Here is a 17813-nt window from a genome sequence, read left to right as displayed (position 1 = left end):
GAAAAAGAAGAGCAGATCAACACCAAAAGAGCCGAAATCAACGAAATTGAAACAAAAGAAACAATAGGAAAAATTAACAAAATAAATAGAGGGTTCTTTGAAAAAAAATAAACAAAATTGATAAACCCTTAGCCACACTAACAAAGAGAAAGAGGGAGAAAACTCAAATTACTAAAATTCAGAATGAACAAGGAAATTTCACACCAGACACGAGTGAAATACAAAACATAATTAGAAGCTATTTTGAAAATCTATACTCCAACAAAACTGAAAACCTCGAAGACATCAACAAATTTCTAGAGACATATGAATTACCTAAACTGAACAAGGAGGACATACACAACTTAAATGAATCAATTTCAAGCAATGAAATAGAAGAGGTCATCAAAAGCCTACCAACAAAGAAAAATCTGGGACCAGATGGGTTCTCAGCCGAGTTCTACAAAACCTTTAAAGAAGAGCTCATTCCAATACTTCTCAAAGTATTCCATAAAATAGAAGAGGAGGGAACCCTCCCAAACTCATTCAATGAAGCCAATATCACCCTGATACCTAAACCAGACAGAGACACATCGAGGAAAGAAAATTTCAGATCAATATCCTTAATGAACATCGATGCAAAAATTCTCAACAAAATTTTAGCAAATCGCATACAAAAATATATTAAAAAGATAGTGCACCATGATCAAGTGGGTTTCATCCCAGGGATGCAAGGTTGGGTCAACATCTGGAAATCAATAAATGTCATTCACCATATCAACAGACTTAAAGTTAAGAATCACATGATTATTTCAATAGATGCAGAAAAAGCATTCGATAAAATACAGCATCCCTTCATGCTCAAAACACTAGAAAAAATCGGGGTAGGGGGAACATTCATTAACATTGTAAAGGCCATCTACGCTAAGCCCATGGCCAATATCATTCTAAATGGTGAAAAACTGAAAGCATTCCCCCTAAAAACTGGAACAAGGCAGGGATGCCCTCTTTCACCACTTCTATTCAACATTGTTCTTGAGACTCTGGCCAGAGCAATTAGACAAACCAAAGAAATTAAAGGGATATAAATTGGAAAAGAAGAACTCAAACTATCCCTGTTCGCTGATTACATGATAATATATTTAGACGAACCTGGAAATTCCACCAGAAAACTCGTAGAACTCATGAGTGAATTCAGTAAAGTAGCAGGTTACAAGATCAATGTTCATAAGTCCAATGCATTTTTATACATAAGTGATGAATCTTCAGAAAGAGAAATTAGGAAAACTACCCCATTCACAATAGCCTCGAAAAAAATAAAATACTTGGGAATCAATCTCACAAAAGAGGTGAAAGACCTCTACAATGAAAACTACAAAACACTGAAGAAAGAAATTAAGGAAGACCTTACAAGATGGAAAGATCTTCCATGTTCTTGGATAGGCAGAATTAATATTGTTAAAATGGCCATACTACCAAAAGTGCTATACAGATTCAATGCAATTCCAATTAAAATCCCAATGATGTACTTTACAGAAATAGAGCAAGCAATTTTGAAATTCATGTGGAAGAATAAGAAACCCAGAATAGCTAAAGCAATCCTCAGTAGAAAGAGCGAAGCAGGGGGTATCGCAATACCAGATCTTCAACTCTATTACAAAGCAATAGTAACAAAAATGGCATGGTATTGGTACCAAAATAGACAGGTAGATCAATGGTACAGAATAGAGGACATGGACACAAACCCAAATAAATACAATTTTCTCATACTAGACAAAGGTGCCAAAAATATGCAATGGAGAAAAGATAGCCTCTTCAACAAATGGTGCTGGGAAAACTGGAAAACCATATGCAACAGAATGAAATCAAACCCCTATCTCTCACCCTGCACAAAACTCAACTCAAAATGGATCAAGGACCTCAGAATCAGACCAGAGACCCTGCATCTTATAGAAGAAAAAGTAGGTCCAAATCTTCACCTTGTTGGCTTGGGATCAGACTTCTTTAACAGGACTCCCATAGCCCAAGAAATAAAAGCAGGAATCAACCACTGGGATAGATTCAAACTAAAAAGCTTTCTCTCAGCAAAGGAAACTATCAGTAATGTGAAGAGAGAGCTTACAGAGTGGGAGAATATCTTTGCCTCTCATACTTCAGATAGAGCGCTAATTTCCAGAATCTATAAAGAACTCAAAAAACTCTACACCAAGGATACAAATAATCCAATCAACAAATGGGCTAAGGAAATGAACAGACACTTCACAGAAGAAGATGTATAAGCAATCAACAGATATATGAAAAAATGTTCGACATCTCTAGTAATAAGAGAAATGCAAATCAAAACTACCCTAAGATTTCATCTCACCCCAATTAGAATGGTGATCATCAAGAAACAAGCAATAATAGGTGTTGGTGAGGATGTGGGGGAAAAGGTACATTCATGCATTGCTGGTGGGGTTGCAAATTAATGCAGCCACTCTGGAAAGCAGTGTGGAGATTCTTCAGAAAGCTTGGAATGGAACCACCATTTGACCCAGCTATCCCACTCCTTGCCTATACCCAAGGGACTTAAAATCAGCATACTACAGAGATACAGCCACATCAATGTTCATAGCTGCTCAATTCACCATAGCCAGATTGTGGAACCAACCTAGATGCCCTTCAGTTGATGAAAGGATAAAGAAACTGTGGCATATATATAGAATGGAATATTACTCTGCCATGAAGAATGATAAATTTATGGCATTTGCAGGCAAATGGATGAAATTGAACGATATCATGCTAAGTGAGATAAGCCAATCTCAAAAAACTAAAGGACAAATGATATCGGTGATAAGCAGATGAGGACATATAAGGGGGGGTAGGAGGGGTTAGCGTTAGGGATTAGGGATAAGGAGGGTGGTAAGAATGGAGGAAGGAAGGACTGTATAGTGGGAAAAGAGGGGTGGGAGTGTTGCGGGGGAAGGGGAAAAATAACGGAATGAATCAAACAATATTGCCCTATGTAAATTTATGATTTTTAATTAAAATAAATAAATAATAAAGAGAAAAAAATAAATAAAATGTATAATTTAACTTTAAAAAAATATAAAATAGCATATCTATTTTGTATCAACAAAAAAGAACTTACACATATTGTGTACCTAAGCAAAAGATAACCTAAAAATTTGCTCTTATTAATTATCCATTAGTTTCTTGTATTTTGTCACAAATGTCACTGTATCATGGACATTTCTGGAGAATATTGTTTTCACTGTCTCGTTTTTACATTTTTCCTGTAATTGCTTGCATATTCTTCAAAATTGAATTTTCTTTTCCTACATTTTAAATGGTTGACACTCCAATTGACTTTTCTCTATACAGTAAAATATTTTTAGTTGATAGTGTACTTTTTCTGCAGGTTACTGAGGTTTCTCAAAATTTTGTTTCACATAAAACACATTAATAGGGGGTTTCAAGATGGTGGCCTAGAGGGTGGCTGCATTTCATGTTGCTCCAGAACTCAGGATTCAAAAGAGGAGATATTGAGACGCTTGGGACCAACTCAAAGCAGCCGGGTGACTCTCACCCCCTGGGGGGGCATCCCGGATGGGACGGGGGTCCCGGAACACAGGAAACTTTGTGAAGTAGAAGTGCCGGCGAGACGCCCCTCCCCCCGCTGGAGCAGTGAACTCGGACAGCTGGGAGCGCCGTAAAGGAGGCCGCTGGGCACAGCGCTGGGACTCGGAGCAGCCACTGGGGCTCCGGCGGCTGCCCAGGGGAAGAGTGGCGAGGAGAACTGTGTGGACTCAGGACACCGGGGCCTGCCCTGAGAAGGAGGAGAGGAGCGTGGCCACTTGGATTCGGAGAGACTGCACCAGAGCTGCAGGCTGTTGCCAGAGGAGAAGCTGCGCGGCGAGCTGTTTGGAATCAGAACGACGCTTCTGAACCCCGGGGCCTGCCCTGAGGACTAGGAGGAGGAAGAGGAGCGCGGCCGCTTGGATTCGGGTGACTACACCAGAGCTACAGGCGGTTGCCAGAGAAGGGGCTGCGTGGCGAGCTGTTTGGACTCTGACCACCTCTGAACACTGGGGCCTGCCCGGAGGAGTAGGAGAAGGAGGAGGAGGAGCGTGGCGGGTCGTTTGGACTCGCAGTGACTGCATTAGCTCTCCAGGCGGCTGCTCAGAGGAGAAGGCGAGTGGTGAGTTGTTTGGTCTTAAAGTGACAGCTCCTGAACACAGGGGGGCTGCCTGGAGGAGAAGCATGGTGGGACGCGTGGTCTTGAGTGGCCACACCTGAGCTCCGGGCGGTTGCCCAGAGGACCCGTGCAGCGGGTCACGTGGATTCAGAGCCACTCAGAGGGACTGCTCCTGAACACCCGGGGGGTTATCTGGAGAAGGAGGAGGAACGGGGAGGGTCACTTCGACTCGGAGTGATTGATTGCCCCGGGCTACGGGTGGTTGGTGGGAGGAGGAGGCACGAAGTGAGTTTCTTGGACTCCTAGTGACCGCACCGGCATACTGGGCGGCTGTCTGGAGGAAGAGGCCTGTGGCGGGTCTCTGGGACTCAGAGCGATTGTTCAGGGCCACAGGTGGCTGCTCAGAGGAGGGGCCACGCAGCCAGGCGATTAGGTGCAGAGCAGGGCCCCAGGATCTAGGAGGCTTCTGGGTGGAAGAGCCGCACAGAGACAGGCTTAGGGCGGAGCGAAGGTTCCAGGCCTGTGGGCAAATTCTCTGAGGAGGGGCAGCCTAAGGAGATTCATCTGCGAAGGGTGAGGCTCCCAGGCCCAGGAGGTAGGGCCGGGCCCCTGGAAACTTTGCAGAGGAAGGCAGCCCAGCCCAGGCAGTAGCTGTAAATTGAGAACCTCTAGGAGGAAACTGACCAGCGAGACCTCCCCACTGGGTGAGTCTTCCCTGCCTGGTGAGGTTTCCCCACAAGGACGGTAAAACCAGAGACACAGGCCCAAACAGGCCTTGCCTCAGCCCACAGCCTAGGTCCCCTTTGGATGACCATTGGTCAACAAGTGGAGGCACCTCTGCCCACTAGCAGGGAATATACCCCACCTGAAGGCCACCACTCCTAGAGAGGCAGCTTCCTTGTGGAGCACCGCATTATCAACTTCCTCCAAGACTTCAGCCTACTGAAGGCTAAGAGGGGATATATATAGAAATCTTCAGGGACATTGTAAATCAACAGAGGAAATCTGCAATATCTCAGCGGTCCACTGATACCTGAACAATATGAGAAAACAAGGAAAGAAAATGATGCAAACAAATCTAGATGTTACATCAATAAAACCCAATGACAGCATGGCAGAAGAAATGACAGAAAAGGAGGTCAGAATGTACATAATTAAAATGATCAGAGAAGCAAACGAGGAGATGAAAGAGCAAATGCAAGCATTGAATGATCGCACCAATCGACAGTTAAAAGAGCAAATACAGAAAGCAAAAGATCATTTCAATAAAGAGTTAGAGATATTGAAAAAAAACCAAACAGAAATCCTTGACATGAAGGAAACAATAAACCAAATTAAGAACTCCATAGAAAGCATATCCAATAGGATAGAACACCTGGAAGACAGAACCTCAGACATTGAAGACAAAATATTTAACCTTGAAAACAAAGTTGAACAAACAGAAAAGATGGTAAGAAATCATGAACAGAATCTACAAGAACTATGGGATATCATGAAAAGGCCAAATTTAAGAATTATTGGGATTGAGGAAGGTCTAGAGAAACAAGCCAAAGGAATGAACAATTTATTCAATGAAATAATATCAGAAAATTTCCCAAATCTGAAGAATGAAATGGAAAATCAAGTTCAAGAGGTTTATAGGACTCCAAATACACAAAATTACAACAGACCCACACCAAGGCACATTATAATGAAAATACCTAACATACAAAATAAAGACAGAATTTTAAAGGCTGTGAGAGAAAAGAACCAAATTACATTCAGGGGGAAACCAATACGCATATCAGCAGATTTTTCAATCCAGACACTAAAAGCTAGAAGGTCCTGGAACAACATTTTTCAAGCCCTGAAAGAAAATGGATGCCAACCAAGAATCTTATACCCAGCAAAACTTACCTTCAAATTTGACGATGAAATAAAATTCTTCCATGATAAACAAAAGCTAAAAGAATTTACAAAAAGAAAGTCAGCATTACAGAACATTCTCAACAAAATATTCCATGAGGAAGAGATGAAAAACAAAGAAGCAAATCAGCAAAGGGAGGAATTATCCTAAAGGAATTGTCAAATAAAGGAGGAAACAAGTTGTGTCAAACAAATAAATAAACAAAATTTTAAAAACGAACCAAATGACCGGGAAACCAAATCATTTCTCTATAATAACCCTGAATGTTAATGGCCTGAATTCATCAATCAAAAGACATAGACTGGCAGACTGGATTAAAAAGAAAGATCCAACAATATGTTGCCTGCAAGAGACTCACCTCATAGAAAAAGATACCCATAGACTAAAGGTGAAAGGATGGGGAAAAACATACCATGCACATGGACTCAGCAAAAAAGCTGGAGTATCCATCCTCATTTCCGATAATGTGGACTTCAAGCCAAAGTTAGTCAGAAGGGATAAAGAAGGTCATTTCATACTGCTTAAGGGAAGCATAAATCAGCAAGATATAACAATCATAAACATCTATGCCCCAAACAGTGGCTCATCTATGTATGTCAAACAAATCCTTCTCAATTTCAGAAACCAAATAGACCACAACACAATAATACTAGGTGATTTTAACACGCCGCTCTCACCACTGGACAGATCTTCCAGACAAAAATTGAACAAAGAAACCATAGATCTCAATAACACAATCAATAATTTAGACTTAACGGACATTTATAGAATATACCATCCAACCAAGAGTGAATACACTTTCTTCTCAGCAGCACATGGATCCTTCTCTAAAATAGACCATATATTATGCCACAAAGCTAATGTTAGCAAATACAAGAAGATAGAGACACTAGCATGCATTCTATCAGATCATAATGGATTGAAGTTAGAAATAAATGAAAGAGCAAAACACAGAAACTATTCCAACATCTGGAGATTAAACAATATGCTATTATATGATGAATGGATAACAGAAGATATTAGGAAGGAAATTAAAAAATTCTTAGAGGTAAATGAGAACAAAGAAACATCATATCAAAATCTCTGGGACACTATGAAAGCAGTACTTAGAGGGAAATTTATTTCATGGAGCGCATTTAATAAAAGAAGTAAAACTCAACAAATAAACAACCTAACACTACAGCTCAAAGCCCTAGAAAAAGAAGAACAGAACAGCACCAAAAGTAGTAGAAGACAGGAAATAGTTAAACTCAGAGCTGAAATCAATGAAATTGAAACAAAAGAAACAATACAAAAAATTGACAAAATAAATAGTTGGTTCTTCGAAAAAATAAACAAAATCAATAAACCTTTAGCCACACTAACAAAGAGAAGACGAGAGAAAACCCAAATCACTAAAATTCGGAATGAACAAGGAAATATCACAACAGACAGGATGGAAATACAAAACATAATTAGAAGCTATTTTGAAAATCTATACTCCAACAAAATAGAAAATTTCGAAGACATCAACAGGTTTCTAGAGACATATGAATTGCCTAAACTGAATGAGGAGGACATAAACAATTTAAATAGACCAATTTCAAGTACTGAAATAGAAGAAGTCATCAAAAGCCTACCAACAAAGAAAAGTCCGGGACCAGATGGGTTCTCAGCCGAGTTCTACAAAACCTTTAAGGAAGAGCTCATTCCAATACTTCTCAAAGTATTCCATAAAATAGAAGAGGAGGGAACCCTCCCAAACTCATTCTATGAAGCCAATATCACACTGATACCTAAACCAGACAGAGACTCATCAAGGAAAGAAAATTTCAGACCAATATCCTTAATGAACATCGACGCAAAAATTCTCAACAAAATTTTAGCAAATCGCATACAAAAACATATTAAAAAGATAGTGCACCATGATCAAGTGGGTTTCATCCCAGGGATGCAAGGTTGGTTCAACATCAGGAAATCAATAAACGTAATTCACCATATTAATAGACTTAAAGTCAAGAATCACATGATTATTTCAATAGATGCAGAAAAAGCATTTGATAAAATACAGCACCCCTTCATGCTCAAAACACTAGAAAAAATAGGGATAGTGGGAACATTCCTTAACATTGTAAAGGCCATTTATGCTAAGCCCATGGCTAATATCATTCTAAATGGTGAAAAACTGAAAGCATTCCCCCTAAAAACTGGAACAAGGCAGGGATGCCCTCTTTCACCACTTCTATTCAACATCGTTCTTGAGACTCTGGCCAGAGCAATTAGACAAACCAAAGAAATTAAAGGGATACGAATTGGAAAAGAAGAACTCAAACTATCCCTGTTCGCTGATGACATGATTATATATTTAGAGGAACCTGGAAATTCCACCAGAAAACTCTTAGAACTCATAAGTGATTTCAGTAAAGTAGCAGGTTACAAGATCAATGTTCATAAGTCCAATGCATTTTTATACATAAGTGATGAATCTTCAGAAAGAGAAATTAGGAAAACTACCCCATTCACAATAGCCTCGAAAAAAATAAAATACTTGGGAATCAATCTCACAAAAGAGGTGAAAGACCTCTACAATGAGAACTATACAACACTAAAGAAAGAAATTAAAGAACACCTTAGAAGATGGAAAGATCTTCCATGTTCTTGGATAGGAAGAATTAATATTGTCAAAATGGCCATACTACCTAAAGTGCTATACAAATTCAATTCAATTCCAATTAAAATCCCAATTGTGTACCTTACAGAAATAGAGCAAGCAATTATGAAATTCATCTGGAAGAATAAGAAACCCAGAATAGCTAAAGCAATCCTTAGCAGGAAGAGTGAAACAGGGGGTATTCCAATACCAGATCTTCAACTCTACTACAAAGCAATAGTATCAAAAACGGCATGGTATTGGTACCAAAATAGAAAGGTAGATCAATGGTATAGAATAGAGGACACGGACACAAACCCAAATAAATACAATTTTCTCATACTAGACAAAGGGGCCAAAAATATGCAATGGAGAAAAGATAGCCTCTTCAACAAATGGTGCTGGGAGAATTGGAAATCCATATGCAACAGAATGAAACTAAACCCATATCTCTCACCATGCACGAAACTAAACTCAAAATGGATTAAGGACCTCGGAATCAGACCAGAGACCCTGCAGATTATAGAAGAAAAAGTAGGTCCAAATCTTCACCTTGTTGGTCTCGGACCAGACTTCCTTAACAGGACTCCCATAGCACAAGAAATAAAAGCTAGAATCAACCACTGGGATAGATTCAAACTAAAAAGCTTTCTCTCAGCAAAGGAAACTATCAGCAATGCGAAGAAAGAGCCTACAGAGTGGGAGAATATCTTTGCCAATCATACTTCAGATAGAGCACTAATCTCCAGAATCTATAAAGAACTCAAAAAACTCTACTCCAAGAATTCAAATAATCCAGTCAACAAATGGGCTAAGGAAATGAATAGACACTTCACAGAAGAAGATCTACAAGCAATCAACAAACATATGGAAAAATGTTCAACATCTCTAGTAATAAGAGAAATGCAAATCAAAACCACCCTAAGATTCCATCTCACCCCAATTAGAATGGCGATTATCAAGAATACGAGCAACAACAGGTGTTGGCGAGGACGTGGGGAGAAAGGTACACTCATACACTGCTGGTGGGGCTGCAAATTAGTGCAGCCACTCTGGAAAGCAGTGTGGAGATTCCTTAGAAAACTTGGAATGGAACCACCATTTGACCCAGCTATCCCACTCCTTGGCCTATACCCAAAGGACTTAAAATCTGCATACTACAGAGATACAGCCACATCAATGTTCATAGCTGCTCAATTCACAATAGCCAGACTGTGGAACCAATGTAGATGCCCTTCAATTGATGAGTGGATAAAGAAACTGTGGTATATATATACAATGGAATATTACTGAGCCATAAAGAATGATAAAATTATGACATTTGCAGGCAAATGGATGAAATTGGAGAATATCATGCTAAGTGAGATAGGCCGATCTCAAAAAGCCAAAGGACGAATGATATCGCTGATAAGTGGAGGATGACACATAATGGGGGGGAGGGAAGGGTTAGAGTTAGGGTTAGGGAGGGGGGCAAGTATGGAGGAAGGAAACTACTGTACAGAGGGTAAAGAGGGGTGGGAGGGGTGGGGGGAAGGGAAAAAATAACAGAATGAATCAAACAACATTGCTCTATGTAAATTTATGATTACACAAATGGTATGCCTTTACGCCATGTACAAACAGAGAAACAACATGTATCCCATTTGTTTACAATAAAAAAAAAATGAAAAAAAAAACACATTAATAATTCAGACTAAATATTTTCACAGGTTCTGTCTTTATACTTCAATTCAGAGTACATTTCTTTGAAAAATTATTTTTGCAAGTCAGCCTTCATCACAGACATGTTGTTATGATTCTTTTGAACATTAACTAAATTTATATGCTACAAAATTGTAGGCCTTTTCAATTTCATTTCACTCTTATTCAAAATATGAATTTATCCAATTAAAATGGGCGCTCCATCAAAAGATTCTTTGATAAGATAAAAATCTCACAAATCTCGATTATAATGTTTACAAAGTTAAATCTTGAACCCTTTTTGACTTATAGTTTATTTCCTCTTTGTTTTTAAATAAATAAATATATATTTCTGTGTGAAAGCTTTGTTATCTAATAGAAACTAGTAACTCTGTGAGCTAAAGTTTTATGTTGTTCCTTTTGTTGAATTTTTTTTCCTAAAAATTCTGAGAAAAACAAAGTTTTAGAGGTTCTGTTTACAAAGACCTTCAAAAGCACTGTTGGATACTGAGGTAAACTTACACAAGAATTCTTCAAAGGCTCAAATGATACTGAAATTTGATTGATGGAGTACAGCAAAGGTATCATGGATGCTCTGAGACCTGCTGGATGTTTTTATTATGAAACATCAGGTTTCTTGACAATATTTTTTATACTTCATTGTCAAAATTTACATATACCTGTAATTACTGACAACTACTGCTTTTGTTTCAATTAATACATTATAGCAACTTCTTCGGATATAATTATGAATTATGTTTTAGTTAATGATTAAGATGTAAATTTCAAATTTACTGAGAATATTGCCTACGTTGGTGGTCTCTTTATGGACTCATGCTTGCATCCAGTGCATTAAGACACTTCAGGTAAATCCCCACATACTGTTTTTTTTTTTTTTTTTTTTTTTTAAAGTAAAAATCAAATTGTTTATTGTTGCTTTTTGCCATTTGGTAGCATTTTACACACAGGCTTCTATCTTCAGAATACCCTGGATTCAGTAGAAAAACCTTTTAAATGAAGTTTTATACAATAGAAACTTCTCAGCAGTCAAAATTTAGACTGTAAAAAAATACATGCAAAACATACTTTTCTGAAAACACCTAACTTTGAACAAAGCACCGAACTACACAAATGCAGAATGAAAACAGCATTTCAACTCCACCAAAAGTAGTCATCATAAAAGGTGTAAAAGTCACCTAACTTCACTAGGCACTGTTCACTTTTTAAACATGAGACAATAAAAAATATTGTCCACAAACAATATCCCAGCTCAATGGCAGGTTTCAGAAAGTCTTCAACTTCATGCTTTAATAGCGACGAGGTGAGTAGGATCGTGATTTGGATCGTGATCTGTATCCTCCACGACTGTAGTAAGAAGGTGACCGCCTTCTGTAAATCTGATCCCTGTCTTGAGCAGCTCTCCATCCACCTCCTCCTCCACCTCCTCCTCGTATGATCTGCTATGGTAGTCCCGATCATCATAGCCTCGATCATATCCTCTGTCATAATAATCCCGACGGCGTGAGCTGCCATAGGTTGGTCTCCCCATGTAAATTCCTGGTGTTGGAGTATGTGGTCTTTTCGTTATAGAGAAATCAACTCTAATTCTGCGTCCATCAAGCTCCATTCCATTGGCACGTTCTTTAGCTTCCTCGGCATCATCTACATTTTCAAAATATACAAAGGCAAATCCTCTTGATCGCCTAGACTGCTGGTCATATACAATAGACACATCAGCAATGGGGCCATATTTAGAGAACACTTCTCTCAGATCTCTTTCTGTGGTATATAAGCTCAACCCAAACACTCCAAGACAACAATTGGGGTCAGGATTTGCCCAATTGCCAAAATGGCGCCTTCGAGGAGACATGGGAGAATGACTGTGGCTGTGCCGTCTGCGATAATCTCGACTGTAAGACCTGCTATGGGAACGTCTATGGGAGCGGGAACGGGAGCGGGACCTTGTATAATGCCTCCGAGAACTTCTTCTGGATCTAGACCTAGATTCAGATCTGGACCTGGACTTTGATCTGGAACGCCTGGAATCTTCCTTGGAGCGAGACCTTGCAGGGGTATGCCTTGCAGATTTCCCCGATCCGTGAGCACTTCCACTTCTGGAAGCAGAACGGGATTCCTAATTTATACGTTTCCCTTGGAAGGCACTTCGTTACCCTGTATATATTTTCTTCTATTAAACAAATAATGCATGCATGTTTAGCAAAATATACAGGGACACATAAACAGACTAGTAATTACTTAGCGTAGTGCTTTCTGATTCCAGATTACTTCTTATCTTAACTTCATTTTTATTTCTTTTCTTCATTCTTCCGTTTCAAATTCTGACTTCTTTCATCTTCCCCACTTCACACAAATTGCTCAATATTCTACAAGTGGGACTTTTGGTCTGACAATTAGCATGCATTCTTTCTTTTATTTTTTCAAATTTCAGCTTCACTTATTCCTGAGCTTCAAATACTCATTTATAAAACTTGTCAAATGACGACTTCCGCATTTTCCGTCTTCAACATTAACCCGCTCGCCGTAGTTCTGCTCGCCGCTGTCGCTCATGACTCCTGGCTGACATCGCTGCTCGCCGGGCTTCAATCGAAGCTTCCAACCTCTTGCACCTTCTCTCTAGAGGCTCCGCCGCAGCCTCGCAGGACACACGGGTTACCGAGCCGCTCAGAGCCGAAACGCTCCCCACACATACTGTTTTAATTGAAGTAGCTGTGTAACATTGAAAAATTAGCTGAAATTATTCTGAAATCTATTTTACATTTAATCTAAAAGCGACAAGAGTGTGTTCAATCTGTTTTGACACGGAAACATGGTATTGCTTTGGAAAAGTTAGTGATCTAAGACATTAAAAAATGAGAAAACACTGCGGTGGTCACTATATCCAAGGTGGGTAGCAGCATTAACTATTTCCACTAAGGCATTGGTGACCAGCAAGGACTAGTTGTACTCAGCACCTGTAATTTTTGTAGATCTTCAAAAATAAAAGCTATGAAGGATCTGAAGTTGATGAGAAAAATAATGAATGTTCCATTTTAGCTTTAACCACAATTCTTAAATACTTCCATGACAATTGGAAAATAAGAGTAAACCAGATTTTGGAGCTTCATGAGGACATTCCAGTTTAGTAAACCAGGCTTGTAAGTAAGCTCTTATGGTTTTTCATGAGAGATCATGGAAATAGTGAAATTGATATTTCTGATGGTCAATACTGTGGTGTCAGTGTCAGCATATTTTGATGACTTGATAGGCTTTCCCTCCCACCAGTTACTGACCAGTGTACAGAGTGAATTTTATTCAGAAAAAACACTTTGTGTGTAGAATAAAGTAGCAGACCTCCCAAAATCAGAATGCAGAATCAAATTAATTCAGCTACAATTCAAATCAAGATCCTATGTCCATGAAAAATAATTCTGTATTGAATTTAACCTTTAGGTTTCTTCCCTTTCTCCTATGCTATTTAAGTGAACGTAACTATGTGATGTGGTTATTTTGATATTGCTCTTTATTATCTATGAAAAATATTTACCCATTATATTAAAGCTCCATGAGGGAAATACTATGCCTCAGGCATTGTATTAATACCATGCACATAATTTCTCATTGATTTTAACACAACATTACAGAGGAGGCATGGTAAGGAAACTGAGGCAACAAGACAGTAGCTAAACTGTGATTTAAAAGCTGGTAAGTAATAATAAAATGTTTCAAGTAAGGTTTGTTTATTCCAAAAGGTATGGTTGCTCCAACCCTCAACACTGCCTCCTGGAATGGTGAGACTTCATGAACGTGTTGGAAAGGAAACATGTCATGAAATTTCTTTACAGGTTAAACTGTGTATATTCACCTCTAATTTTTCCAGGACCATATTATCATTCAGGACTTGGACAAGGTTGGTAGGATATTTGGCTTTAGGATGAATAGGATTTCACAGTGTTAGCACTGGAGATATTTTAAAGGAATTCTTAAGTTTTTAAATGCTGTAAATATTTCTTTAAAATTGTAGGATATATAAATTAAGCATACTTCTTGTCTATAAAAGTGAATTCATTTTAAGATTACAAAAAGAGCTCTGCATGCATCTCAAGAATGTGATATACATGGTGACGTGAAAGCAATGCTATTGAGGGGGAAAAAGAGAAGCAAATGAAATGATGCCACAGAGTTAAAGACATGAAATTATGGGAGTAGGGAAAGAGAAGGAAAGGAGGAAGAAAAATACACAGAAAAAGAGAAAGCAAGAAGTAAAAGGAAGAGAAAGGGACTTAATCCAGCTTATGTCTGTGGAAAAACTTCAGGATTTAAATGCTTACTATTCCCTTTATAGGGATTTTCTTACATTTAAATATTAGGTTTTAAAACTCTACTCCAAGAATTCAAATAATCCAGTGGACAAATGGGCTAAGGAAATGAATAAACACTTCACAGAAGAAGATCTACAAGCAATCAACAAACATATGGAAAAATGTTCAACATCTCTAGTAATAAGTGAAATGCAAATCAAAACCACCTTGAGATTCCATCTCACCCCAATTAGAATGGCGATTATCAAGAATACGAGCAACAACAGGTGTTGGCGAGGATGTGGGGAGAAAGGTACACTCATACATTGCTGGTGGGGCTGCAAATTAGTGCAGCCACTCTGGAAAGCAGTGTGGAGATTCCTTAGAAAACTCGGAATGGACCCTCCATTTGACCCAGCTATCCCACTCCTTGGCCTATACCCAAAAGACTTAAAATCAGCATACTACAGAGATACAGCCACATCAATGTTCATAGCTGCTCAATTCACAATAGCCAGACTGTGGAACCAACCTAGATGCCCTTCAATTGATGAGTGGATAAAGAAGCTGTGGTATATATATACAATGGAATATTACTCAGCCATAAAGAATGATAAAATTATGGCATTTGCAGGCAAATGGATGAAATTGGAGAATATCATGCTAAGTGAGATAAGCCAATCTCAAAAAGCCAAAGGACGAATGATATCGCTAATAAGTGGAGGATGACACATAATGGGGGGGAGGGAAGGGTTAGTGTTAGGGTTAGAGTTAGGGTTAGGGAGGGGGGCAAGTATGGAGGAAGGAAGTACTGTATAGAGGGTAAAGAGTGGTGGGAGGGGTGGGGGGAAGGGAAAAAATAACAGAATGAATCAAACAACATTACTCTATGTAAATTTATGATTACACAAATGGTATGCCTTTACGCCATGTACAAACAGAGAAACAACATGTATCCCATTTGTTTAAATAAAAAAAATTAAAAAATAAATAAATAAATAAATAAGAAGAGAAAACCTTCCCATGCAAAAAAATAAAAAATAAAAAAATAAAATGGAGGGGAACTCCTAAGTATCCTCCAGTTAGTTTCTGTGTTTGTTCTGAAGATATGTCCCTACATAATTACTGACACATATCAACCTTTACTTCTTGTATTCATTTGAGCAGAGCACTTTCCAATTCTTAGCAAATTTATGATGTTCTAGAGGCATAATTAGAACTTGACTTCACACAGTGTAGAAAAACTGAAGTTTTTCTTCTTTACATCAACCATGTTTTTTAAGAAGAAAAGGAACAAGAAAAAGAAGATTAAAATTGGAAGTGAAACCAAGGGTTACAAAGATAACTCATGACACCAAACTTGATTAAGAAATGAGTCAATAATTTTCTCATTTTTCTGTAGTCTTATGACTTAAGTATTAAAACAACAATTAGAAGTCTCTGTATTCCTTGAACCTTCCTTTTTATGCTGAGTTATATTTTGATAATACAACTGCAAGACAGTAAATTAGGCTGGGAATTTAATCTAGTGTGGTTAAAGATCATGTTGGTGGTGGGTACTGCAGGTGAAGCAGGCAAGGTCTGTTTCCAGAAGTTAAATGATAAAAACAACAACAACAACAACAACAACAACAACAAGGGACCAGGTGAAGGATGAGAAGTGGTAGTTCTTGGGCCAACTAGAGGCCACAGGCCCAGTTGATACTGACTTGGTCTACTCTTGTTTTTTCTTATGTTCAAGAAGTACCCTTTGTTTATTTCTTCATATGGTCCAAGCTACTTACCCCACTGAAACTGGATGAAGTTAAAGCTATTGGGTTTCTCTTGGAGACTTCAGGAAACTGCCTCACAGCTTCTTATACGTGTCTCAGATGGGCCTGCCAATGGTGAAGATCTCTAAGGGAGAAGCATGTCATCAAAAATTGGTAGGTCTCAGTAACACCTTTTAATGAAAAAAAAAAAAAAAAAAAAAGTTCCCCTCCTTCCACACTGCTCCAGCCTCTGCTCGTATAGGAAATGCTAAACAAAACAAATAAGTTCTAAAACCTCTCCATGGTCCTTCTTACCCCTGCCAGAACTTTTTGCTCATTTTTGGCTAGGACCTGGTTTTCTTCCCAGTAACCTGGTGGTCTTGGCAAAATCTAATGTAGATTCCCATGCCACACATACAGAGGTTATGGGTTGTGGTGGTCACAGGGAGTGAGCCAAAACAGAGAATCTTGAGTTTTGGTTTCTGCTGAGCAACTCTCTGACCTTGTGGATGAGTCATTTGGATACCACTGACCAAAAGGGAGAATCTGGAGCAAATATAGGAGCCTCTGAAATCCAGATGCTGTTTGTGAGCTGTGTTTTCCCAAATTAAATAAACAAGCATCCAGGCCCCAAAGAAAAATATTGTGTGGCCTAGGTGCGTTTGTGGCTGGTGGGTGGTTAAATTAGGTTCTTGTTTTGTCTAAAAGCATTTGAGTATGTATAGAAAATTTTGTAGCAAAAAAGCTGGTGTCCTAAATCTCTAATTATGAAAACTACTAGTCTTATGTCAGCTGCAAAGCACAAATATAAATTAAAAACCAATTCACCAAAAAAACTTATTGCTTACATATTGCAGAAAAACTTAAAGCAACAAGTCAAAACATTTAGATGTCCCAGACCATTGCTGATGGTTATGCTATTCTGGAGTCACATCACAATCATCATTAACTATTAAAATTAAAACTAGAAGACCCTCAGGGATCTCAGAACAAAAGTAACATACAAGATAAGATTCTTTTTTGGTATGATATTTAATCTTGCTAAGGAAAATTTTCCACTAGGTTCCAATTTCTTTCTAGAGGATAGCTGACATTTAAACTCTTTATCGAGGGCTGTTTTTTGTAGAACACTTGTAGGGTTTGGGAATTTACTTCTGCCTGTGAAGTTCTAGAATAGACAGTCTGGAAATCCCCAAAGAAATCCACACTCAGCCACCCTGATGTTTCCTAATTCCTCTTTTGAACTTTCAACCAAATCCCCAAGGACCATGGTGATGATCACCATCTGGCACCTTTTAGTCTTCCATGTGTTGAAAGGAACCTTCTGAGTTAGGCAAATTCCACTCTCCTCCTCCTCAACTTTCCCATCCTTTTTTTCATTGTCATAGATGTT

The 17813-nt window shown here is 38.6% G+C and overlaps 1 pseudogene across 1 annotated transcript; it reads right to left on the bottom strand.

The window, feature by feature from the left end:
* Positions 1-11283: 11283 nt before the first annotated feature.
* On the bottom strand, positions 11284-13051 carry LOC306661853 (transformer-2 protein homolog beta-like; annotated as a pseudogene). The gene is made up of 2 exons (XR_013766655.1): positions 12904-13051; positions 11284-12505 (listed from the first exon to the last, which is right to left on the bottom strand). The product of XR_013766655.1 is annotated as a transformer-2 protein homolog beta-like (transcript).
* Between the last annotated feature and the right edge of the window lie 4762 nt (positions 13052-17813).

The sequence above is a fragment of the Sciurus vulgaris genome, assembly GCF_902686455.1.
Source record: "Sciurus vulgaris genome assembly, chromosome: 5".
NCBI lineage: Eukaryota > Metazoa > Chordata > Mammalia > Rodentia > Sciuridae > Sciurus > Sciurus vulgaris.
The sequence above is the reverse complement of the archived record's forward strand: the minus strand, read 5'-3'. Positions and strand labels throughout refer to the sequence as shown.